We start from the raw sequence: 27873 nt of genomic DNA on the forward strand, positions 1-27873 counted from the left end.
ATGTCTGGCTAATATTTCTATTGTTTTAGTACAGATAGGGTTTTGCCATGTTGGCCAGGCTGGCCTCAAACTCCTGGCCTCATGTGATCCACCCGCCTCAGCCTCCCAAAGTTCTGGGATTACAGGTGTGAGCCGCTGTGCCCAGCCCTGATTTATTTTTTGAGTATAGACAAAGCGGTATGATTATTTTACTGTCTCTCATTTCAGTTTTTCTAACATTAGGAAATTGTTCTTGATTACAGCTGTTTGTCAAATATAGCTAGCTGTGGTGCCTTATGCTCACAGAATAATCTGGCATTAAAAATCAATTATATTTTACTGTTTTTTGTTTTGTTTTGTTTTTTGAGACTGTGTCTCGCTTTCTCAACCAAGCCTTTTGGTCTCCAAACTTGCCCAACATGGTTCCACTCCATTCTTTGGCCAAAAATCAATGGGTTCAAGAACACAAGTTTTAACTGTAGGGCTTAACTTTAGATTTCTCATATCAAAATCGCTTTGCCTCTAGAGCAGTAGTTAGAGCTTCCAATATATGCTGACCTTCAGGCCCTACACCATACCTGTTGTTTTGAAATCTCTGAGGACGGGGCCTGGATGTTGATCTTTCAATAAAATCTTTTTGTGTCAATCTAATGTGGACCCATGGTTGAGAACAAGTGCTCTAGGACAGCGACTGGCAAGGTATGACCCATGGACCAAATCCAGCCCATCAGCTGTTTTTGATTCGAATGCAGTAACCACCATTGTTTGGCTGGTTAGTTATTATCAATGGCTGGTTTGTGCTACAACACCAGAGTTAAATAAATGCAACAGAGACTGTCTTGCAAAGCCTAAAATATTTATTATTTAACCCTTTATAAAAAATGTTTGCTAACCCATTTTAGATTATGAGCTCTGATGCGGTGGCTCACGCCTGTAATCCCAGCACTTTGGGAGGCCGAGGTGGGTGGATTATGAGGTCAGGAGTTCGAGACCACCTTGGCTAACAGTGAAACTCCATCTCTACAAAAAATACAAAAATTAGCTGGGCCTGGTGGCATGTGCCTGTAATCCTAGCTACTCAGGAAGCTGAGGCAGGAGAATCACTCGAACCTAGGAGGTGGAGATCTCGCCACTGCACTCCAGCCTGGGCGACAGAGCAAGACTCCGTCTCAAAAAAAAAACAAAAACAAAAAAAGATTATGAGCTCTGATTATCATCAGTTTTGCACATATTTCGTGTTTGTTGGTACTTCAGGCAATCTATTGGTGAATTAGCTAGATATTTTTGATTACCTTTTTATTTCTTGCCTAATAGATAGTGCACTGTTTGAGGGCAGGCACTATATTTTATAGCTCTTTAAAATCCTCAACCCCTAATATAGTTAATTTTGCATAGTTGGGTGTAAGTAAATGTTCGTTAATTGACTCTAGTTATTGGCCTTTGGTTATTGCATGAAGGTACCAGTAAGGGACAGTGTGGAGCTTTTGCTTTGTGCATGTTCAATTTTTTTTTAACTCCTTCTATTAAAATAGACATTATTGTATTTTAGAATATTACCAAGTCATCATTTTATAATTATAGAAAATCCCTTAATTTTTTCCACTTCTGGAATTACTGTCAACCTTCATTACTCATTGTTTGTACTTAATGTTTAGATCTAAGCTACAAAACAGCATACCATATTTTCATCATCATTACTCTTTTAAAAATTTGCCTTCATTCCTGTTTCAGGGAGTTTGGACAATGCCTGTGATATTTGTGTCTTGAAAATATCTCAGTGGTCTGTCAGATATGAGGTTGATCCAATTTTAATAATAGTTTTTTCTACTTCCTGATCTTTAATGGGTTGAAATTATCTTGGCTTTTACTGGTAGTGTAGTCATAATAATTTTTTAATTGTAGGTGCTCAAGAGAGAAAACAGACACAAAGTGTTCTGTATTGGTTCTATATTATTCCCCTGGAATGATGTGTTTAACTAGTTTTCTTTTAAACTATCAACTACATAAATTTTGTTCAAGGCTGGTGTCTTAGCATTTGCACTACAACTATAAGTAGTACACATACATGTCTTCTATATTCATTTAGAAAGATCACTATCTTAAATTTTTTTTTCATTTCACTTGTTAAATATAGTGAATATGTTATTTGGGGCAGGGAAAAAAATAAGGCAATCAGGCAGGTTGCTGACGGCAGTCCAAATGGCTGATCAGAGAGTCTTTATATGCATTGGTAATGTGTTGTGCAATATAAGCTGAAATATATTCCACAAGGGAGGAAAACGGAATAGGTTACATACACTGTTCCTAAGTGCAATGAATATAAAACTCCATTACTCACTTTAGGCAGGTGCTTTTTATATGAGGCTTTAAAGTAATATAAAACTGCTGGTGAAATGATTGGTTTATACAGACACCACTTAGCTTCCAGTGCTCTAACCAGATAAAGAGACTAAAACTATTAAGATATTTCTTTAATGATTCAGGGATTGATGTTTAATATTCTTTTGGTATAATAGCCTGCCCCTATAACATTGTATAGTTATGAAATTTGTGTGTGGCTTGGTTACGAAGACTTTTTTCAGGGAAAGAGGAAAAAATTTCTTGTTTTTCTTTGTTAATGATAAGGAAATGAATCTCCCCAAAATTTCTTTCAATGTATACGTATATAGAAAGATATATATCTGCATTTAAAAATATTTTTGAAGGACTTTCTAAATACATTTCTTGGTAGTTTTTTTCAGCTTTTCTCCAAGAACGACTGAACATTTTATAGGCATTGATTGAATAAATTTTGTAATGTACAATAACTCTCTTTAGTATAACTGTGAAGTTGGTTGATGAACATTATAAAGCATTAAAATATGTATTAGTCCATAAAGATTTGCAGTGATCCCACCTAGATATACAAGCCCCTATATTTCTCGTTTTTGACACTTTTAACTCTTACAGAGAACAAGTACCTGCTTATTGTTTAAACACTGAACATTCTCTTATGAGTGAATTTTTATAAACTAAAAGGGATGTTAAAAGGATAACAAATAGGCGTTTTTCAAATTTGTCTTAGGTTTTAAATATTTGAACCAGATGGTTTTCTTTCTAAATCTGTCATTGATTGATTGATTGATTTTCCCTCCTTCCCATCCCTCAGTCCCTCCATGTCTCCCTCCCTTGAGCTTCTCCCCCACTCCCAAGCCCGCTTCCCCTTATTAGGTGACATTTACATACAATCAACTATTTTAGAGTGTATGATTCAGTGGCATTTAGTGCATTCACAATGTTGTGCAACTACCAGGTCTCAGTTTCAAAATCTTTATATCACTCCATAAAAATACCCCATAGCTTCTAAGTAATTGCTCATAATTCCTCCTCTCCCTCATCCCCTGGTATCCTCTAATCTAATCTACTTTTGTCTCTATGGATTTTCCTTTTCTGGACATCTGATATTAAAGGAATCATATATTAATATTATGTGACCTTTTGGTTTTCGCCACAGATCTAGCCAAGTTGTTGTGTGTATCAATAGTTCATTCATTTTTTTATTGCTCGTAATATTCCATGATATGGATGTACCACAGTTTGTTAAATCATTTATCTGTTGAAGGACATATTTGTTGTTTCCAGTTTTTGGCTATTACAATAAAGCTGCTATAAACATTTATATACAAGTTTTTGTGTGAACATGCATTTTCATTTCTCTGGGACTAATGCCTAAGAGTACAGTTACTGGGCTATACGGTAGTTGAATGGTTTTTTTTTTTTTTTTTTTGAGATGGAGTCTTGCTTTGTGCTCAAGGCTGGAGTACAGTGGCGCGGTCTCGGCTCACTGCAAGCCCCTCCCTGGTTCACGCCGTTCTCCTGCCTCAGCCTCCGGAGTAGCTGGGACTACAGACACCTGCCACCATGCCCGGCTAATTTTTTGCACTTTTAGTAGAGACGGGGTTTCACTATGTTAGCCAGGATGGTCTCGATCTCCTGACCTCATGATCCACCCACCTTGGCCTCCCAAAGTGCGGGGATTACAGGTGTGAGCCACCGCCCCCGGCCTGAATGTTTAAGTTTTAAAGAAGCTGCCAAACTTGGGGCCAGGCATGATGGCTCATGCCTGTAATCCCAACACTTTGGGAAGCTAAGGTGGGATGATTCCTTGAGCCCAGGAGTTTGCCGAGGCTGCAGTGAGCTATTACCTTCGCACTGCGTTTTAGCCTGGGTGACAGAGGAAGACCATGTCTCTTGTGGTTGGGGGTGGTGGGGGAGAAACTGCCAAACAGTTTTCAGGAGCGGCTGTACATTTTACATTTCCACCAGCAATTGTATGACTTACTGGTTTCTTCACATACTCACCGGTATTTAATTTTGCTGCTGTTTTTTTGTTTTAGCTGTTGAGATAGATGTGTAGTGATATCTCATTGTGATTATAATTTGCATTTCTCTGATAGCAACACAAATGATGTTGAATATTTTTTAATATGTTTATTTGCTATCAATGTTCCCCTCAGTGAAATGCTTGTTCATGTTTTTAGCCCATTTTCTAATAGTATTGTTTGTGCTTTTATTGTTGACTTTTGAAGGCTCTTTATACTATTCTAGATACTAGTCCTTCAGCTGTATGGTTTACAACTATCTTTTCTCAGTCTGTAGCTTTTCTTCTCTTAGCAGGGTCTTTTGCAAAGTAAAAGTTTATAATTTTGATGAGGCCAATTTTTTTCTTCTTATGGATTATAATTTTGTTGTTAAGATTAAGAACTCTCTGCCTAACTCAGATACCAAAGATTTCCCCCTATGCTTTTTTCTGACTTAATTTTTTTAAGGTGTTAGACCTAGATTTGGCATTAATGTTTTTGCCTATGGCCTATTCTAGCACGATTTGTTGAAAAAGACTGTCTTTCTTTCATTAAATTGTATTTGCACCTATGTCAGAAATTATCTGGCATATTTTTGTCTCCGTTTGGGTTCTTCATTCTGTCCACTAATCCGTGTGTTTATTCTTTTTTTTTTTTTTGAGACAAGGTCTTGCTCTGTCACACAGGCTGGAGTGCAGTGGCACAATCATAGCTCATTGTAAGCTCAAACTCCTGGGCTCAAGTGATCTTCCCACCTCAGAGCCTCCAGAGTAGCTGGGACTACATAAATAATCTTTGATTTCTTTCATCAGCACTTTTAGTTTTTTGCATACAAGTCCTGTAAATATTTTGTTAGTTTTATATCTTTTTTCTGTGATTTTAAATGGTATTACATTTTCATTTTCAGTATTCACATATATTCATTGAGAAATTGATAATTTCTATTTTTATTTTATATCCTGTGACCTTATGAAACTAAGCTCACCTATTACTTCTAGAATGTGTGTGTGTGTGTTTTAAGATTCCTTGAGATTTATACATAGTTATGTTAAATGCAGAGACGGACAGCATTGCTTTTTTGTTTGTTTTTTCCATTTCCCATCTGTATACCTTTTATCTCTCTTTGTTATTGCATTTGCTAGAATTCACAGCATTAGGTTGAATAACAGCAGTGACAGCCAAAATCCTTGGCTTTGTTCCAGTCATAATGGAAAACATTCAGTCTTTTACTATTAAGTGATTTTAGGTGTTTTTGTAGATGATCTTTCTTAGGAAGTTCCTCTCTATTCCTAGTTCCCTGAAACTTTTTTTTTTTTTTTAATCCTGAGAGGGTGTTGAATTTTGTCAAATGCTTTTTTTGCATCAGTTGATACTGTCATGTGGATTTTTCTTCTTTAGCCTATTCATATGGTGGATTGCATTGATGTTTTTCAACATTAAACCAGTCATCCAGTTCTGGAATGAATCTGAGTTGGCCATGATGTATTATTTATATTTGTATTTACAAACACAATAACACATTGCTGAATTCTATTTTTATTATTTTGATAAGTTTGTATTTATATTGATGAGGAATCTTTGTCTATAATTTTCCTTTTTTGTAATAGCTTTGGTGTTGGTATCAGGGTGATTCTAGCTTCATAAAATGAAATGGAAAGTGTTTCCTCCTTTTCTGTGTCCTGAAAGATATTGTGTAGAAGAGATGTTAATTCTTTAAGATTTGGTAGATTTCTCCATTTGGACCTGGAGATTTACTTTTTGGGTTCATTTTTCTTCCCCTTGAAGAATTGATTCATCTAGTCATAGTTTTCAAATTTTGTGTGTAGAGTTGCTTGTTTTCAAAATTAATCTTTTGATAACTGCAGGGTCTGTAATGATATCCCATTTCATTCCTTATATTGGTAATTTATGGTTTCTCTCTTTCTTATTAGAGTTTTTTCAGTTTTATTGATCTTTAAAAAACAAGTTTTAAAAATCAAAATTTTAAATATAATTTCTTTATTTTTTAAATTTAAAATATAAATTTTGTTGATTTCTGCTATCTTTATATTTTTTGTGCATGCTTACTTTGGTTTTATTTTGCTTTCCATGTTTCTGGTGTTTTAGGTGAGAGCTAGATTATGGAATTAAGACTTACTTGTACTGTGCACATTCAGTGCTATAAATTTCTCTCTCTGTACTCCTTTAGTTGTGGCCCACAAATTTTGATACATTATATCTTCATTCAATTTTTTTCTTCTGTTTCATTTGAGAATTCCTCTTTGGCTCATGGACTATTTAGGTCTGTTTAGTTTCCAAATTTGGGGGGATTTTCCTACTATTTTTTTAAAAATTGATTTCTAATTTGAATCTAATGTGGTCTGAGAACAAACTCTGTATAGCTTCATTTATTTTAATTTTGTTCATTTCTGGCCCAGTATAGTATTATCTACCTTGTTAGGTGTTTTGTGGGCATTTGAAAAGAATGTGTATTCTGCTGTTCTATAATCTAGAAACAGCTTATTAGTTGATGGCATTTTTGACATTGTTGATATCCTTGCTGATATCAAATGTCTATTTGTTATATTTGTTGTTGAGAGGGGTATCGAAGTCTCCAAATATAATTGTAGACTTATATTTTCAGCTCTATCTCTTTCTGCTTCACATATTTTATAGCTATGTTGTTTGGTTTATACATATTTCAAATTGCTGTGTCTTTTCAGAGGATTGGCTTTTATAATTTTTTTCCTCTTAAGCCTACTTTATTTGACATTAAAATAACCAGTTTTAAAAAAAAATTGAGATAAAATTCACATAACAGAAAACGTATCATACAGCTATTTTAAAGTATACAATTCAGGAGTTTTTAGCAAATTCATATAGCTGTGCAGCTTTCACCACTGTCTAAGTTTAGAACATTTTTATCTCCCCAGAAGAAACCCCATACCAATTAAGCAATCATTCCCCATTCCTATTTCCCCACAGCCCTTGGCAATCACTAATCTACTTAGTGTCTCTGTGGAATTCTGATTTTGAATATTTTCTATAAATGGAATCATGGAATATGTAATCTTTTGTATCTGGTTTATTTCACTAAGCATAATTTTTTCAAAGTTTATTCTTGTTGTAGTATGTTTCAGTACTTCATTTCTTTTTATGGCTGAATAATATTTCATAGTATGGTTATATTACATTTTGTTTCTCCATTCATCAAGAGTTAGATGTTTGAGTTATTTCCACTTTTTGGCTATTAGAAATAATGCTTTTATGAACATTCTTATACAAGCTTTTGTGTGGACATATATGTTCAGTTCTGTTGGTTATTTACATAGGAGATGTTCTGCTGGATCATATGGTCACTTTCTGATTAACTGCCAAATTGTTTTCCGTAGCAGCTGGACCATATGACATTCCTAGCAGCAATGTATGAGGGTTTCAATATCTCCACATCCTCACCAACGCTTGTTATTGTTTCTCTTTTTATTATAACCATTTTACTTGGTGTGAAGTGGTAGCTCACTATGTTCTAATTTTTATATATTGATGTTTATATAATCTACTTTTTCCACCCTTTCACTTTCAACTTGCCTACATTGTTATATTTGAAGTGAGTTTCTTATTGACTCTTTATATTTGGAGTATGTTTCTTTGATCCAGTCTGCCAGTCTTGTCTTTTAATTGATATATTGTGAGAGCATTTATATTAAATGCAATAATTGATATGTTAGACTTTATGTCTGCCATTTTATTTTTTGCTGTTTGCTATCTCTGTTTTTCATTTCTTTTTCTGTCTTCTTGTGGGTTAGTTGAACATTATTTGAACATTATTAGAATTCCATTTTGGCTTATGTGCAGTAATTTTAAGTGTATCTCATCAAGCTTTTTAATGATTGTTTTAGGTATATATTTCACATTTCTAACTCATTACAGTTTACTGGTATTGTGTTATTCCAGTTCAAGTGAAATATAGAATCTATACTTGCTCTTATGTTCCTTTACCCTTCCTCATGGAGAACCATATCAGATATTATTTTTGCTTCAACATGAAACATAGTTTAGAAAACTTAAGAGGAGACAGAAAGTCTGTGTACTCTATTTTTGCTTGCTGTATTCTCTCTTCTCTCCTGATATCCCAAAAATCCTTATTTTATTCTTAACTTTCTGTTTGGAGATCTTTACCTGTCCTTTTACTGTAGATCTGCTTATGACACATTTTTTTTGTTTGTTTTAGTTTCCCTTCATCTGAGAGTGTTTTGTTTTCTCCTTCATTCCTGAAGTATATTTTTGCTGAATATAGAATTTGGGGTACTTTTTTTTTAAAGCAATTGAAAAATGTCATGCTATTTCCTCCTGGCCTCTATGGTTTCTAATGAAATATCTACTGTCATTTCATTTTCCCCCCTCTATACATAAGGTGTAGTTTTTCTCTTACTCCATTCAGTATTTTTTTCTTTTATTTTCAAAAGTTTATCCATGATGCGTTATGATTTCTTTGAGTTTACTCTGTTAGGGGCTAGCTCAGTTTCTTAATGTTTAGATTTTGTCTGTTGTCAAATATGGGAAGTTATTAGCAACTATTTTTTAAATTAATTAATTTTTAACTTTATTTTATTTTATTATATTTTATTTATTTATTTATTTAGAGACGGAATCTCACTGTGTCACCCAGGCTGGAGTGCCGTGGTGTGATCTCAACTCACTGCAATGTCTGCCCACAGGCTCAAGTGATTCTCCTGCCTCAGCCTCTTGAGTAGCTGGGATGACAGGCACCCACCACCATGCCTAGCTGATTTTTGTATTGTTATTAGAGACGGGGTTTCACCATGTTGGCCAGGCTGGTCCCAAACTTCTGACTTCAGGTGATCCACCCACCTTGGCCTCCCAAAGTGCTGGGATTACAGAGCCACTCTTTTTTGAAGTACATTTTCTGTTTCATCTTTTTATTTTTCTTGTACTGGACTCTGATGACTTGAAAGGTAGATCTTTTATCTAACTTTCTCATAGGTCCTTAAGACTCTTTTCTCTTTTTTTCCCTGTTTTTTTTTCTATATTTCTCATTGGGTAATTTCTGTTGTTCCCTCTTCCATTTTAATGATTCTTTCCTTAGCCCTCTCCATTCTGGTATGGAACCCATTTATTGAGTTTCTTGGTTTGGTCATTACATTTTTCAGTACTGAAATTTGTTTGATTTGTTTTTATGTCGTTGTCCATTTTCTTCTCTTTTTTTTCCCTACAAATTCCTATTTCTGTGCCAAAATCTATTTTCATTTGCTTCAAGCAAAATGTTAATTGGAGCATTTTTATAATGGCTGCTTTAAAATATTTCTGTGATAGTTTTACCGTCTGTGTCATCTCAGTGACATCTATTATCTTTTTTCATTCAGTTTAGGCCCTTCTTGGTTTTTGGTACGATGAGTGATTTTTATTTGAAACCTGGATGTTTGGATATTGTTTTCCGAGGTTCTGTGTTGTGTTTAAACCTGTGTTAGCTGACTTCCTCTGAAAATGCTCCAGCAGTGGAAGGGAACATGCCTCCACTTATTACTGCTAGGGGATGTACAAATCCAGGTTTTCCACTTGGCCTGCATTGCTATTTAAGGCCAGGGGGGATTCTTGTTACTTCTGGCCCGGGGTCAAAATTCTGGCTCTCAGTGAGGCCTCTGTTGATACATCCCTGGCTTGGAGTGTTTAGATTGCCTCATTACTGCTCTAAGTGAGGCCTCCCCTGATGTCATGGTGGTGCTGAGGTGGTATGTTATTGCCGCAGGTTGGTAAAATTTTTGACTCTCCACTAGGTCTCTCTTGACACCACCCCAGCTGTAAGAGGGAGGGGCATAGTCTTACTTCTAGGTTGAGTTAAAAGTCTAGGCCTTCTCTTTAGCCTAGTCTTATTCTACCCAGGCAGGGATGTTGGGGTTCATGTTAGAGTATGCTGAAGATGGAAGTCTAGGCTTCCCACTTGATCTTTGCTGTTGTTGGTAGTGGCAGGACCACCATTTTTAGAGTGGTGTTTGGGTGGAGGAGACCAGTTTTTGCCTAAACATTTTCTGTTTTGCTAGGATACCTCTTTCTGGTCCTTTGGCTAAGGAGAACAGGTTGGGGAACTTTTTTCTGTCTGCACCCATTGGCCTTTCTGGGTTGCTGGCTTCTAGGATATATGAGCAAAACAAAACCCGTGATCCTTACTACCATGACATTTGCTGGGTCTACATGTCCCTTCCTTTTTAAGGCTGACTAATATTCTATTGTATGTATATACCACATTTTGCTTATTTATTCATTCTTTGGAATTTGGATTGCTTCCATGTTTTAGCTATTATGAATAGTGAAACTATGAACACAGGTATACAAATATCTTTTTGAAACTCTTTTTAATTTTGGGCATATAATTAGAAGTACAATTGCTGGATCATATGGTAGTTCTATGTTTAATTTCTTGAGGAATCGCGATACTGTTTTCCACTGTACCATTTTACATTCCCACTAACAATATACAAGGGTTCCGATTACTCCACATCCTGGATATCATCTGTTATTTATTTATTTTTTTTAAATAGTAGCCATCCTAATGGGTATGAAGTAGTATCTCTTTGTCGTTTTGATTTGCATTTTCTTAATTAGTAATGCTGAGCATATTTTCATGTGCTTATTATCCATTTGCATATCTTCTTTGGAGAAATGTCTATTCAAGTCCTTTGTCCATTTTTGAGGTGGGTTTTTTTGTTGTTATTTAGGTCTAGAGATTATCTATGTATTCTGGATACCAACGTCTCATCAGATAAGTGATTTGCAGATATTTTCTCAGATTGTTTCCCTCCATTTTCATAGCATTCTAACTTGCTATTTTCACAATGTTGAATATGTATATATTTGTGTAATTTTTTAAATGACTGCTTCTCTCACTAGATTGTGAATTTCATGAGAGAAGAGCCTGAATTGGTCTTATTTACTTGTCTAACTCCAGGCTGAGTCTGGTATAGAGTAGTTTCATAGTAAATATTCATTGAATGAATGAGAGAGAGAATAAAAGACATATGAATCAAAGTTAGCACCACACATGAATGACCATTAGTAAATGATCATGCTTAGGTACAGACAAAACTTGCATCCTTAAGCTAGGATGAAAATCTAGTGGGCAATTACATTTCAATGTGAGTTTTGGAGGGAATATATATTCAAACCGTAGCAGCACCTGATTGCCCTAAACTTAAGTGAGAAACAGGTTAGAGTTTTGTGCAGTAGTTCTTTATCATGAATTGAAGGGCTTTGATTGAAGTAGTAAGATTGGAATCTTGGTTGCACACAGAGTTCTTATAGTAAAAAAATAGCTTGTTGGAGTCTCGATTTCATAGTTAGGTAATTAGCCTTGTAGGATGACAATTTTGTGTTGTGGCATTAGTGAGAGTGCCTTGTGGCATACAGTGAGTTAAACTAAAGAAAGGAGAATAATCTGTGCATAGTGAGTAACGTACTCATTTTTATTCCAGTGTGTTCTTTACCAACTCCTTCCAAACAGACGTGCATGTGAGTGCGTGTGTGTACACACACACACACACACACACGATGTTTAAAATATAGTTTTGTCTTTATTATGACTTCTTTTATTTCTTTCAGCTAGTCATTTAGCTTCTTTAGCCATGCTTAAAATATTTTAAAAAATCTTTACTGATTTCTCTTATTGTGTTTATAACAAGGTGTTTTAAAATAGACGCTATGTTTCCTGTGTAGTATTTTTAAATGACCTCATTTGATTTTTGCCCTAATGCTGACTTTTTTTTTTAAGTTAGTGCCCAAGAGTGATGGGTTTCTCTCTCCTTCTTTCCCTCTTGGGCTGTCAGAATATGCGGTTTACTATAATATGACTTTTACATAGTAGTCCTTCTTTAGATATTTGTACCAGTGGTTATTACTAAGAACTTAGTTTCATGTATTTTCTTCCCATATGTATTATGAAATTAACTAATATGAGAAGCAGGCATTTTGTTTTTTCTTGTTATTATTTTCATATCAATGCCATGTGTTTTTTTTAAGTTCATATATGTGGATAATGCTAAATGATCATCATTTAGTTTTATTTTATTATTTTTTATTATTTTAACCAATAATTTAACCAAATAACATTATTATTTTAACCAATAAATTTTAGAGAAAAAGCACTCTAATATTGCATCACTTTGTACTTAGTTTCATGTATTTTCTTTCCATATGTGTTATGAAATTGACTAATATGAGAAGCAGGCATTTTGTTTTTTTCTCAAGTTATTATTTTCGTATTTATGCCTTTTTTTAAGTTTATGTATGTGGATAATACTAAATGATCACCATTGGGTATTATTATTTTAACCAATAAATTTTAGAGAAAAAAATCACTCTAATATTGCATCACTTTGTTATCGGTATCACAACAATAATTAGTTATCATTCTTCTCCTGACATAGCTCTGGAGCCTATGGGGGAGATATCATAGTTTTGGAAAGTTTTCCTTGCAATATCAGTTTATAAACAAATTTATAGTTATTCCTTTAAAATTTTATCTCAGCTTTTATCACTACCTGACTTTGCCTAGTCAATATTTTTTCTACCATATATTCAAAAACATAACTACTTCATTTAATTAATTAGCGTAAGTTTTCTTTGCCTCTAAAAATGTTGAAGGTACCTGACTATATTACTACCTGAAAGACTGTTTATTTCATATTCCATTTTGTCATATTTATGGTCTTCGATCCATTGTAGATAATCATGGCTTTTAGAGATAAAAGCAATCATAGTCATAACCAAATCCAGTCCCTGACTTTTTTCAGGTGAAGAAACTGGGCCACAAAGTTTTAAATGCAACATTATACAGCTTTTTGATGGTAGAGTTTTTACTAGAGTAAAGGTCTAGTGATTAGTGTATCTTTCAGTAAACTCCCTTATTAATTTTTAATGTATATGAACTGAACTTTTCTAATCCCAGCTTGTATTGTTTATATTAATAGTAGCAATAATGACAATATAGTATCTGACATTTATTGAGCATTTACATGCCAAATGCACTATTAACCACTGCCCATTTATTATTCTACTCAGTGCTCATGATTACTCTGTGAAGTAGCTAGTGATTTATGCCTGTTTTACAGATGAGAAAACTTAGTGTAGTTTAATAAATTTCAGGGCTCATGATGTGTTTAATTTCTTTGCATATCCTGTAGTATTTAACCTCAGAAATTATGTTTTTCTTCCTCTTCTATCATGGATGAAATCTTAGGAGAAAATTCGTTTATAAGCCACTTTTTGCTTAAGAAACATATAGCAAGACTTCTAAAAAAATTTTAAAAACAAAGAGAAAATGAAAATTAGTGTTGGAAGTAGGCACTGATGCTTTGTGTGGGTTCCCCTAATGTTCTATGGCAACCCCACTAACCAGTGGATTTGGATTTTGATTACCAGAAGGGAGTGTGGGCAAGAAGGGAGGAATTGGAAGTGATATTCCACTTCAGTAAGCTCATAATGTCAAAGCACTAGTGAAAAGATAGACCATTTCAAAAATCTGTTTCACTCCAGATTTAACAAAGAAGGTTTTTTGTGTTGGCCTTGATTGGGAAGGGAGAGGGTGCTTTCCTGGAGAATTTGTAACCACAACTCTGTCCTCATTCAGATTTTAATTTCTTGCCTGACCTAGGAACTACTGAGCTAATAAGTTAAAATGTGATCCTTAGTGGGCTAATTACATCCCTGAGTGTCTAGTAGTAAGTACAAGTATTTGCTGTGGCACATACCCTTACCTCTGGCAATGTATGTGAAAAAGAAAGCCTTATGAAATGTAAACTCATAATCTAAAATTACAAAGAATTTGAGGAAATAATTCAGCAAGAGTAAGAGTGAGCAGAAACCGCCAGTGGCCAAGTTCAACTTCTGCAATGTCAGATAATATATCAGAAACAGTATAAAAGACTTTTAAAATAATTGAAGAAGTAAAAGATGGAATTCAAATTACAAGAGAGACACAAGATACTATCATAAGGACTACAGAATTTTTATAATGAAAGAATTTTTTGGAGGTTGGAAGTCCTTAATGGATTAAATGGATTAAACAGCAGATTAGACACAGCCAAAGACGCTGTAAGTGAACTGGAAGGTGGTTATAAAGAAGTTTCCCAGAATGCAACATTGAAAATAGAGATGATATGTGAAATACAGTCAACAGATCTGGATGCTAGAATGAAAAGATTCTTTATTTCTATCAACTCTCAGGAGGAGAAAGTGGGAGAGAAGCAATATTTATTGACTTTTTTCCCCCTGACAAAATAGATGTGAGATGTGAATCTTCAGACCTGAGAATCCTAAATTCCAAGTAGGAAAAACAAACCTAAACCTCTAAGTAGACACATTGTGGTGAAACTCTGGTGTGCTAAAGATAAGCATGAACCCTTAAAAGCAACCAGAGGGAAAATAAATAAATGGCATGATCTGCCAACATATATGTTAATAATTCAGTTTCCTGCAGTTGGTAATGAAGATGTCAAGGATAGAGAAAATTTATTTCTTCTTGAACATATATTATATTTGAGGCATTGTATTAACCTATTTGCAATAGGTTAATTGGCTAGAAAGGGGAGGATCACTAGATTGGATTGAATAGGATCACTAGATCACTTCTTTGAAGTCCACATACAATCTAGTGATCCTCCCCTTTCTAGCCAATGTGAGTTATTGAATCTTCTTTTGAGACTATATCTAGAAGTTACAAGTTCCTCAGTATTCTGAAGAACCAAACTCTGTCCCCTTCCAAATAAAAATACTTAATTTTCTATTTCTAGTCTCTTGTACCCAGAAATGTTCTTATTCCCACATTTGGAATTATGACATAGTAGATCAAAGTTAAGTAAATAAGCTTGTAATGGAACAAGTTACTTAAGTTTTTCTTTTTTTTAAAAAAAAAGACTTAATTTTTTTTAAGAGCAGTTTTAGGTTCACAGTACAATTGAGAAGAAGATACAGAGATTTCCCATATACCCCCACCCCAAAACATGTATAGTCTCTCCCCTATTATCAGTATCAATATCCCCTATCAGAGTGATACATTTGTTACCTTCATGAACCTACACTGATGTGTCACAATTACTCAAGTCCATAGCCTACTTTGGGTTTTACACTTAGTGTTGTACATTCTATGGATTTGGGAAAATGTATATGTTATGTATCCATCCTTATTATATCATATAGAATGTTTCACAGCCCTAAAATTTCTCTGTGTTCTACCTATTTATCCTATCCCCCACCAGCCAAACCCTAGCAACCACTGGTCTTTTTACTGTTTCTGTAGTTTTGCCTTTTCAAGATTGTAGCCTTTTCACATTCTCTTAGTAATATGCGTTATCATGGCTTGATAGCTCATTTCTTTTTAGCAATAATATTTCTTGTCTGGATTTACCATAATTTATTCATTCACCTACTAAGGGACATCTTGGTTGCTTTCGTGTTTTGGCAACTACCAGTAAAGCTGCTATAAATATCTGTTTGCAGGTTTTTGTGTGGACTTGTCTCACCTCCTTTGGGTAGATACCAAAGAGTGTGAATACTGAATGGTATGATAAATGTATGTTTAGTTTTGTATGAAACTATCAAACTGTCTTGCAGAGTGACTGTAGCCATTTTGCATTCCCACCAACAGTGAATGAGTTTCTGTTTCTCCACATCCTCACCGCATTTGGCATTGTCATTGAGGTTAATTCTTATTAGTAATGCAAATAAGTTTTCTAAGAATGTATGTGGTTAGTGTGACAAAGACATGTAGGAGAGATTGTGATTCATACAACTTTAGAGTTAGAAGCACATTTTATGTATTTATTTCATATTAAGAATTATGTCATAAGCAAGGTGGCAGAATGTATTGCTTTAAATTGAGGCATTTAAAAATCATTCTGTCACTGTGAAGCTGAACTTTTACTTGTCAGATGTTTATTTGCCATTGTTGTTTTAAAAAAAGAATTACATGTTTGTCAGTAAATGCTTGTTGACTCCTTTTGCTGGTGATTACAGCAATATGGACAGGGATTTCTGAGATGCAAGTGGGGGTAGAATGATGAAAATTAAGCTCTTACTGTACAGACTTTGTGTTTTGTTCCTTGTGAATATTTAAAGTTCAGTTCTGTCATTTAATGATCACTGTGAGTTGTACTTTTGAGATTACTTTTTGTTTCAGTGGTTATATTTTATGTTCTGCTGAAAATAGTAAGTGCTTTTTACCTGGATATTTTGACTTAACCCTAGAATGGGTCACTACATCTGTTTTTTGCTGTTAAAATCATTATAATCAACAACAATAATAAAAGTGCCTCTACCTTTTTAAGTGTGCTGTCTCTTAAAGTTTCTCTTTTCAGAGGGAGATTTTTACAGTCTTTGTCACCTATTGAATCTTAGAACTAACTAGCTTTCTTGGTACACCTGTCTTATTAGTATTTCCTAGCGAGCCACTTTTATTTAGGTTTTTCACTTTCTTCTTATGTGATAAATCTTCCCCTCATTTCACTTTCTCCCTTTATTCTTCCCCTGAAAGGATAATACTTACTTCTTACTATATAGTATCAAAGATTTGGAAGCTCTTGACTATCTCTTTAATGCATCTTTTAAAATAACTTACCTCTTTTCTCTTTCAGAAACCTTTATTATAGTTATACTCTCCTGTGATTTTGTTATTTCCCAGTATCAATATGGCTCCTGGCTGTTTGAATGTTTTGGATGGTCTTTTGTTGTTGTTGTTGTTGTTGTTGTTGTTGTTGTTTCAAACAGGGTCTGGCTTTGTTGCTCAGGCAAGAGGGTAGTGGTATGACCATGACGCACTGGAGCCTCAAGCAATCCTCCCACCTCAGCCTCCCAAGTAGCTGGGACCACAGGTGTGTGTCACCATGCCTGGCTAATTTTTTATCTTTTTTTGTAGAGATGGGGTCCCATCATGTAGCCCAGACTTGTCTCAAACTCCTGAGCTCAAGTGATCATCCTGCCTTGGCCCCCCAAAGTGCTGGGATTATAGGCATGAGCTTCATCCGGCCAATCTTTTGTTTTATTTTATTAAATTATAGCTTTGCAAGGCTTGTAACAAAAAGAGCAGTCTTCTGGCACCCTGTCATCCTCACTGCTTTTTAGAGGCAATCATTTTTCAACTTATTCTTAGATATATACCTCTAAATTTCTATATAGTAGTCTTTGTTGCAGTTTTCTTATTTTTGATGTTTTTCCATAGAGAAAGTCAGTGTTGGCCCTGAAAGCTAAATCATTCTCTGTGTTAGGCAGGAGTATGTAGATATTATCTGCATAGTTACTATTGAATATGAGGATATATTAGTTTTCTATTGCTGCTCTAACAAATTACCATAAACTTAGTCCCTTGAAGCAACACACATTTATTTTCTTGCAATTACGTAGTTTAGAAGACTGAAATGGGTCTCAGACTAAAATCAAGGTGTCAGTTGGGCTCCTTTTTACAGGCTCTAAGATAAAACCCCTTTCCCTGCTTTTTCTAGCTTTTAGAAATTTCCTGAATTCCTTGGCCTGTGACCCTCTTCCCCCATCTCTAAAGCCAGCAATGTTACATTTCCGTGAGTGTGCATCTGTCATCACATCTCTTTCTCTGACTCTTTTTTGCCTTCTCCTACTACTTTTAAGGATTCTTCTGATTACATTGGGTTCACCTGAATAATCTAGGATCATCTCCCTATTTCAAGGTCAGCTGATTAGGAATCTGAATTTTCCTTTCTGTTGTAATATGACATGTTCACAGGTCCTGAGGTTTAGCATATGAACATCTTTGGGGGGACCATTATTCTGTCTGTCATAGAGGATCTAGTTTTTAGGGCCAATACTCATAGCCTCTGTCTTTTATTCCTTTTTCCTAAATCTTTGAATATAATTATGTCACAGTTTTTGCTTAAATCTATACTCAGTATGAACGTATTATAAACATGTATGTATGAGTTAGAATATGCTACCAATTGCATTTATTTTTCTTATAAAACTTGTATTCTTGGAGTTAATAACTGTCTTGGAGTTAATAACTGTCTTGTTTTTTTGTTATTGCTTGATTAGTGTTCTATGTACTTATTTTTAATTAATTCCCCCAAACTCTGACATAAACATATCTTCTCTCAATTCCTTCAGGTGTGTGAGATAATTACTTTTAATTTTTGGAGTCATTTTTTTTTTAATGCTTTTTCCTCCTGTTTTTCTGTTTGTTCCCTAGGCCTACTGTAGAGATGTCTTGAAATTTCCTTTTATCATTGTCCTGGGATTTCCTTTTCTCTGGTTGGATCCCCTGTTTCTTAGACCACACATGTTACTCTTTCTTGATTTACTCTCTTTTTTAGGTGGAGCAAAATCCTCTAGTTACCTTCCTAGTGTAGGAAGTAAACTTTTTTCAGGTCTGACATGTCTGAATGAATCTTTATTTTGTCTTTATATGTAATTGATTGGACTGTATATAGATTTTTAGGGTGGGAGTGATTTTCCTACAGAAATCTGAAAGCATCACATTATTGTCTTCTTGCTTTTGGCATTTCTGTTGAGAAGTTTGATGCCATTCTAATTGTTTAACCTTTGTCACCTGTTTTTGTTTTTATATGTGTCTGTCTGTCTTATATCAGAAGTTTTTAGGAGCGTCTCTTTAGCCTTGATGTTCAGGTGGTATGAGTTTATGTGTGTGTTTTTTTCATTTGTTAATACTGGATACATAGTAAACACTTTTAATTTGCAACTCCTTTTCTACAGTTTGGGAAATACTCTTGAACTATGTTTTTGATTATTTTCCCCATTTTCTTTTAATAGTTCCTTCTAGACCTTTTGGTTTTTAGATATTGGATTGCTTATGTTGATCTTTTCATTTTTCTTCCATTTTCATTCTCTTTGGATTTTTTGGTTTTAATTTATGGGAGATTTTCTCAACTTTATTTTCCAATCTATTTATTAATTTAAAGAGAATTAGCATCATGTTTTTAATTTCTATGTGCTTGTTTTTGTTGTTTGAATATTTTAAATAAATGTTCATTTCTTATTGCAGTATCTTCTGTACTCTTTGAGGATAGAAATCATTATTATTATTATTATTTGAAGTTTTCTTCTGCTCCTGGCTTTGTCTGTTTACCCCATGTTCCTTTTTTTATGTTTTAAAATAATATCTGCCTGTCACATTTGTGATTTCCATCTAATATTTAACAATCCTTCATATTGCAGAATGAAGTACAAAATAACTGAAACCTCTGTGTGAGGTTGGAACTTGTTGATTGTAGGGGAATTGGACACAATTCATTTTTGGTTTGAGGATAATCGATTATCAGTGTCATGTTTCCTTTTTCTTGAGCTTGCTCGTTTCAGAGAGAAAGCCGTCCATTTCCTTCTTGAGGTTTCTAAGCCTGGTACTTAGTAAAGGAAGGGTAGATCTCATTATCCAGTATGTATATGCCATATAGATTCTAAGATAATTCCCCCCTTTTAGCATATGGTTGTATCTCATATTCCTTAGTTGAGAGTCCTCCTGGTTTAACCTCTCCAAAGTAAACCCTTTAGTCTTCTGCCAGTTGAGTGTCAGGTAGTTACTGGGCTGCGTGGATTAAAGGAGAGGATCCTACATGGATTAAGAAAAACGATCTGTAGTCACTACATAAAATTTTAGTCATGCCTCATCTTTTTAGCCTCATCTGCATCCCTGCCTTCAGAGCTTCCTGGCCTCTTTTTAATTCTTATATTTCTGGGGCTTATTGCAGGATCTATTTGCTTATTAGCTTAATTACCCACAGGCACTTTTCTCCTGTTTTTCTGTTTGTTCCCTAGGCCTACTGTAGAGATGTCTTGAAAGATGTATTAGCAATGAGTACTAAGGCTACTCATTGCTACTTGTTCATCAGATATCCATCTTTCAAAATTTAGATGATAGCTCTTGCTTGTTTGAGAGCGGCCTATTTGGCTCTTGTCTTTTTATTTTCGTTTCTTTGTTAGTTTAGCGCCTTAAAATAATTTCTTAATAGTCTTTTGGTGGACTTCAGTGGGGGAACAGAAGTAATCATATGGTTTGACTCCTTAATCTTTTACTTCCACAGAGATATACAGATCATTCTCATTAGTTCATCATTTAATGTGTACATCATAACTACAGAAGTGATCATAAGCTGACTACTGAACACTAGAAAGTTGACACTGAGGGAGAGGTCTCAGTGAGTCTTAAAGAATTATAGCGGGCAAGAAGGTTGGTGGAAAAAGAATTAGGGTTAGCCTGGGCACCATAGTGAGACCCTGTCTCTACAAAAAAAAAAAAAACAGGTATGATAGAGTACATGCCTGTAGTCCCAGCTACCCAAGAGGCTGAGATGGGAGGATCACTTGAGCCCAGGAGCTCGATATTACAGTGAGCTATGATTGCACTACTGCACTCCAGCCTGGGCAACAGAGTGAGACTCTGTCTCTTAAAAAAAAGAAAAAAAAATAGGTTTAATGGTGCACCACAGGACTAAGATTATGTGTTAGGAGTTGATATTTTTTAGAAAAGTACTAGGAGGATGATATGATTTGGCTGTGTCCCTGCACAGATCTCATCTTGATTTATGGTTCCCATAATTCCCACATGTCACGGGAGATACCTGGTGGGAGGTAATTGAATCATGGGGGGTGGTTACCCTCATGCTGTTCTTGTGGTAGTGAGTTCTAGAGGGATGTGATGGTAGGTAATTGAATCATGGAGGTGGTTACCTTCATGCTGTTCTTGTGATAGTGAGTGAGTTCTCAGGAGATCTGATAGTTTTATAAGCAGTTTTTCCCCCTTTGCTTAGCTCTTCTCCCTCCTGCTGCATTGTGAAGAGGATTAGTTTATTTCCCCTTCTGTGATGGCCTTCCCAGCTATGTAGAACTGTGAGTCAATCAAACCTCTTTTCTTTATAAATTACCCAGTCTTGGGTATTTCTTCATAGCAGCATGAGAATGGACTCATACAGCAAATTGATACCAGTAGGGTAGGGTGCTGCTATAAGGATACCTGAAAATTTGGAAGCTACTTTGGAACTGGGTAACAGACAGAGGTTGGAACAGTTTAGAGGACTCAGAAGAAGACAGGAAAATATGGGAAAGTTTGGAACTTCCTAGAGCTTTGGAAGGCTCACAGGACAGGAAGATCTGGGAAAGTTTGGAACTTCCTAGAGACTTGTTGAGTGGCTTTGACTAAAATGCTGACAGTGATATGGACAATGAAGTCTGGGTTGAGGTGGTCTCAGATGGAGATGAGGAACTTGTTGGGAACTGGAGAAAAGTTAACTCTTGCTGTGCTTTAGTAAAGAGACTGGTGGCTTTTTGCTCCTGCCCTGGAGATCTGTGGAACTTTGAACTTGAGAGAGATGATTTGGGGTATCTGGCAGAAGAAATTTCTAAGTGGCAAAGCATTCAAGAGGAAGCAGAACATAAAAGTTTGGAAAATTTGCAGCCTGATTATGCGATAGAAAAGAAAAACCCGGCTGGACATGATGGCTCATGCCTGTATTCCCAGCGCTTTGGGAGGCTGAGGTGGGAAGATCAAAAGATCAGGAGATCGAGACCATCCTGGCTAACATGGAGAAACCCTTCTCTACTAAAAATACAAAAATTAGTGGGGCATGGTAGCGCATGCCTATAATCCCAGCTACTTGGGAGGCTGAGGCAGGAGAATCGCTTGAACCAGGGGGTCTGAGGTTGCAGTGAGCTGAGATCTTGCCACTGCACTCCAGCCTGGCGACAGAGTGAGACTCCGTCAAAAAAAAAAAAAGAAAAAAGAAAAACCCATTTTCTGGGGAGAAAGTCAAGCTGGCTGCAAAAATTTGCATAAGTAATGAGGAGCAGAATGTTAATCACCAAGACAATGGGGAAAATGTCTCCAGGGCATGTCAGAGACCTTCATGAGAGTCCTTCCCATCACAGGCCAGGAGGTCTAGGAGGGAAAAATGGTTTTGTGGGCTGGGTGCAGAGTCCAGCTCCCTTGCTGTGTGCAGCCTTAGTATTCTGTCCCCGCCATTCTAGTCATGGGCAAAAGGGGTCAAGGTAGAGCTCAGGATGTTGCTTCAGAGGGTGTAAGCCCCCAGCTTTGGGAGGTTCCATGTGGTATTGGTCCTGAGAGTACACAGAAGACAAAAATTGAGGTTTGGGAACCTCTGCTTAGATTTCAGAGGATGTGTGGAAATGCCTGGATGTCGACTCAGAAGTCTGCTACAGGGGCAGAGCCCTCATGGAGAACCTCTGTTAGGGCAGTGTGGAAGGGAAATGTGAGGCCAGAGCCCCCACACAGAGTCCCTACTGGGGCACTGCCTACTGGGCTGTGAGAAGAGGGCCACTGTCCTCCAGACCCCAGAATTGTAGATCCACTGATATCTTGCACCATGTGGCCGGAGAAGCTGCAGACAGTCAATGCCAGCCTGTGAAAGCAGCCAAGAGTGGGAGTTGTAACCTGCAAAGCCATAGGGACAGAGCTGCCCAAGGCTGTGGGAGCCCATCTCTTGCAACAGTGTGATCTGGATGTGAGACATGGAGTAAAAGGAGATCATTTTGGAACTTTAAGATTTAATGACTGCCCTATTGGATTTTAGACTTCCATGGGCTGTAACTCCTTTGTTTGGGCCAATTTCTCCCATTTGGAATGGATGTATTTACCCAGTGTCTGTACCCCCATTGTATCTAGGAAGTTACAGGCTCATAGGCAGGAGGAACTTGCTTTGTCTCAGATGAGACTTTGGACTTGGAGTTTTGAGTTAATGCTGAAATGAGTTAAGACTTTGGGGGAGTTTTGGAAGGGCATGAGTGTTTTGAAGCATGAGGACATGGGATTTGGGAGGGGCCAGGGTAGAAGGATATGGTTTGGCTGTGTCTCCACCCAAATCTCATCTTGAATTGTAGTTCCCATAATCCTCATGTGTTGTGGGAGGGACCCAGTGGGAGGTAGTTGGATCATGGAGGTGGTTACCCTCATGCTGTTCTTGTGATAGTGAGTGAGTTCTTAGGAGATCTGATGGTGTTATAAGGGGCTTTTCCCCCTTTGCTTGGCACTTCTCTCTCCTGCCACCTTGTGAAGAAGAACGTGTTTGCTTCCCTTCCATCATGATTGTAAGTTTCCCAAGCCTTCCCAGCCACATGGAACTGTGAGTCAATTAAACCTCTTTCCTTTATAAATTACCCAGTCTCGAGTATTTCTTTATAGCAGCATGAGGATGGACTAATACAGAGGAGGAAAATAACAGTGCATTATTCTATATTTAATTTTATTATAAAAATTGGTAATTATTTTTAGATTATTGTATTGACTGTGCAGTATAACTTATATGTCAATTGCAGTACCTTAGGGATACCTCTTTCCTTCCTCTAGTGGACTATGACAACAGGATTTGAGTAAAGGAATAGGTGAATACTTTGTAAAGCATTTTTTCAAATGTGGGTATTTTCACTATCTTTGTGATTGTCCTTTTGACTCATGTCAGCTTTCTTTACATCCTACAAAAGCATTGTACTCTCTTTCTAAATTAAGTTCTGTATAAAGTTTAGCCAAGTTCTCAGAGTTAAGCACCTGGAACAATAACTACAGTTATTTTGGCCTCCTTAAGTAACAATAATAAATAGTGACTAGCCTTAAGCCACTGTATTACAAGGTAAAGAATGCTGCCTATATCTGAAGCCACATTTTAGCTTATTTGCTCTTTTTGTTTCACCACATTGCTTCCCTAATAGTAAATTTCTTTTCACAGTTTCTGAGAGAAGTATTCCTGTGAGTGGTGCCCTGAGTTGTATAATGTCAAGACTGTACTCCTTTCTGCCTTTCTATTGCTCACATTTGGGGCATTTTATAATTTCAGTTTGATGGTAGAGTGGAAAGAAACTACGATTATTTTTACTAGCTACTTTTCTCTATTTGATATCAATGTCTATCAAGAGATGAATATAACTTTTATATAAAAAATCCCTTCCTTATAAAAATCTGAGCTTTTAGCACTAAAAACAAATTACTTTATAAAAAACTTTTCTTAAGGAGAAATTATGACATTATGTTCTTTTAGTTGTTAAACCAAATTTTAAAATACTTGAGAAATGTAAAGTTAAAAGTGTCAAACTGTATTCTTGATTGTAGTTGTCTAAATCAAAGTGCTTTATATAGGTATATAAGATATAAGATTTTTTTTTTTTTTTTTTTGAGACAGAGTCTTGCTCGTTGCCCAGACTGGAGTGCAGTGGTGTGATCTCGGCTCACTGCAACCTCTACCTCCCAGGCTCAGGCAATTTTTGTGCCTCAGCCTCCTGATTAGCTGGAATTACAGGTGCTTGCCACCATGCTTGGCTAATTTTTATACTTTTAGTATAGATGTGGTTTCTCCACATTGGCCAGGCTGGTCTTGAACTCCTGACCTCAAGTGATCCTCCTGCCTTGGCCTCCCAAAGTGTTGGGATTACAGGCATGAGCCACCGCGCCTGGCCAAGATTGTTATCAGAAGATGTTTCAGATAACTTATGATAAGAGTCTTATATATAACATGTATGAGATATTAAGAAATACTTATTATTTATGATTCAAGGTAGAGTATTAAGTTTTGGAAACTGTAAAAGAAGCCGTGTTATAAAATAATTCTAAAGAAACTCATTTGGTCTATCCATATTCTTTTGCTCTTGTATATACCGGAAACTAATTCAGATTTTTGGTTCTGAACACCGTCAACGACTCTTTAGAGAATCTTTTAGTAGCTCTTGTTTGCTGACTACTATATAGGTTTCCTGTATTTCTTTTGAAAAAATTGGTATTGAATGAGAGTTTGACCCTTAAGGCTTGAGAGCCAGGGGAGGGAAGGCTATTATTAAGTTCTGTTTCTCTCTCATCATCTAACATAGTGATTGGAACAGGGTAAGTTATCTATTGATTATAGCTCCCTGCAACCACAGTAGATGTTAAATAGAGTAGCTCAGCATCCTTTGTTATAAAGAAAAATGAGATCCAGGCTTTGCCACTTTCTGACTTGGGCCTTTGCAAAATCCTTATTTCTCCAATCCTTTTAAAAATATATATATAGAATGAAAATAGTAATAGCTCTAAGGATTATTTTGTGTGTGCCGAATAAATGAAATAAACTAGGCATCATGCATGGCACTCAGTAAGTGCTCAGTGCATGTTAAGTGCTATGATTACTATTATTGATACTACTGCTGCTGCTTTTATTGCTGCTGCTGCTGCTGCTACCACTACTACTACTACTACTACTACTACTACTACTACTACTACTACTACTACGATGATGATGATTGTATTAGCATTTTTGGCATCATTTAATTTTCTGAGATATTAAAATTTCCTGAGACATGAATTTTGAGAATCTGTTAAAAAATGCTTTAAAATGCATAAATATACAGCATTTTAGATACCATTTCATAGGTGTAATGAACTCTTTAAAGTGTGCTCTAGACCATAGGTTTAGAACTCCTTCTCAGAGGATAATGGATACCACTTCAAATGGACACAATTCAGGTGGCAAATATTGGAAAATAGCAACAAATCAGTACACGATTATATAAAGACAAAATACAAATTAGCAAATTGATAGCTCCGAGTATTAGTCCGTTCGCATACTGCTGTAAAGAACTGCCTGAGACTGGGTAATTTAAAAAGGAAAGACATTTAATTGACTCACAGTTCCACATGGCTAGGGAGGGCTCAGGAAACTTACAATTATGGCAGAATGCGAAGGGGAAGCAAGTACCTTCTTCACATGGTGACAGGAGAGAGAATTGCCAACGAATGAGGAAGTGCCATGCTTTAAAAACCGTTAGATCTTGTGAGAACTCCCTCACTATCATGAGAACAGCATGAGGGAAACTGCTCCCATAATCCAGTTACTTCCCACCTGGTTCTTCCCTTAAAACCTTGGGATTATAATTCAACATGGGGTTTGGGTGGGGACACAAAGCTAAACAATATCATAAGGGTTGATTTGGGACAAGGTATTTCTCAGGATAACATTCTCTAACCATTTGCAAATCATTTAATGTGCTTGTTAAATGCAGAATTCTGGGCCATAGCTCAGGACGACAGAATCATAATTTCTTTGAGAGATTATGAGTCTTCTTGAATACCCTAGAGTTTAAAGTCAGGGATTTTAGAATAATGTTTAATACAACTATCATAGAAAGTGTATGATCTTCTTAATTATTCATACATAGTTAAAGAAGCTTCAAAAATAAAGGATGGAATTATTTAACCAAAGTGTGGAAAGGGAAAAAGAAGCAAAATTACGTTGGTGGGTTTTCATGAATAATTAGCAAAATGAGTGATAAAGTCTTCTGTGATGGGATCGGATTGTGTTAAACACCCTAGATCTTTCACATAGCAACTGTTGTCCTCTGGGCAAAAATTAGTTACCTTCCCTAATCTATTGCATCCTCAATCTGTAAAGTGAAGATAATAATAATATCTATAATATAGGCCTGTTGTAAGGACTGAATGAGATAATGTACATAACACATACTTAAGTCCTCAGTAAATGTTAATTGATTAGAGTTAATTGTCATTATCATCATCATCATCACTATCATCACCATTTTAGTGGTGGTTGTCCATACTGTCAGTATAATATTCTTAAGGTTTCTTTGCCTGTATAATTCTCACCTACCCTTAAGGATCAAAGTGAGGTTCTCCCTTTTGATTAAGTTTTCCAACCATTTATTTATGGGAATTATTACCTTTCATGCTTTTATATCCTTTAGCAAGTAGTACATAATAAAGATGTTAATATCTACTTTTTGGTTAATTTATAAAAATTTATTTGCTTCCTTTTTATCTATACAGAGCATGTGAATTTTATTTATAAGCTATTGTATTTTAACACAGGAACTATTTGAGCTACAGGTTGAGTGACCCCCTACTCTGAAAATTCAAAATCTGAAATGTTCTAAAATCTGAAACTTTTTCAGAGCCAATATGACTCTCAAAGGAAATGTTCATTGGAGCACTTTTGATTTTTGATTTTCAGAGTGGGGATGCTCTACTGTTAAGTATATAATACAAATATTCCAAAATTCAGCAAAATCCAAAATTCAGGACACTTCTGCTCCCAAGTATTTTGGATAAGGGATCCTCAACCTGTATTTTGTTTCTGTTTCCTCATTTCACCTGACCAAAATATTTCAGAGAATTTGTTTACTCAGGTAGTTTTTTTTTTTTTTTTTTTTTTTTTTTTTTTTTTTTGAGACGGAGTCTCTCTCTGTCGCTAGGCTGGAGTGCAGTGGCGCGACCTCTGCTCACTGCAACCTCTGCCTCCCGGGTTCAGGTGATTCTCCTGCCTCAGCCTCCCGAGCAGCTCGGACCACAGGCGCATGCCACCACGCCCAGCTAATTTTTGTACTTTTTTTTTTTTTTAGTAGAGACGGGGTTTCACCATGTTGACCAGGATGGTCTCGATCTCTTGACCTCGTGATCCGCTTGCCTAGGCCTGCCAAAGTGCTGGGATTACAGGCGTGAGTCACTGCGCCCAGCCTTGCTTGGGTAGTTTTATGTTTAAATGTCTCCACCTAGGCCGGGCCTGGTGGTGCACGCCTGTAATCCTAGCACTTTGGAAGGCGG

The 27873-nt window shown here is 36.1% G+C and overlaps 1 protein-coding gene across 18 annotated transcripts in view; it reads left to right on the forward strand.

Annotated features, from left to right (window-relative positions):
* The window catches only part of VPS13B (vacuolar protein sorting 13 homolog B), an 861798-nt gene that overhangs the window by 230050 nt on the left and 603875 nt on the right, over nucleotides 1-27873 (forward strand). The window lies entirely within an intron of this gene.

Source organism: Pan troglodytes, chromosome 7 (genome assembly GCF_028858775.2).
Source record: "Pan troglodytes isolate AG18354 chromosome 7, NHGRI_mPanTro3-v2.0_pri, whole genome shotgun sequence".
NCBI classification, from domain to species: domain Eukaryota; kingdom Metazoa; phylum Chordata; class Mammalia; order Primates; family Hominidae; genus Pan; species Pan troglodytes.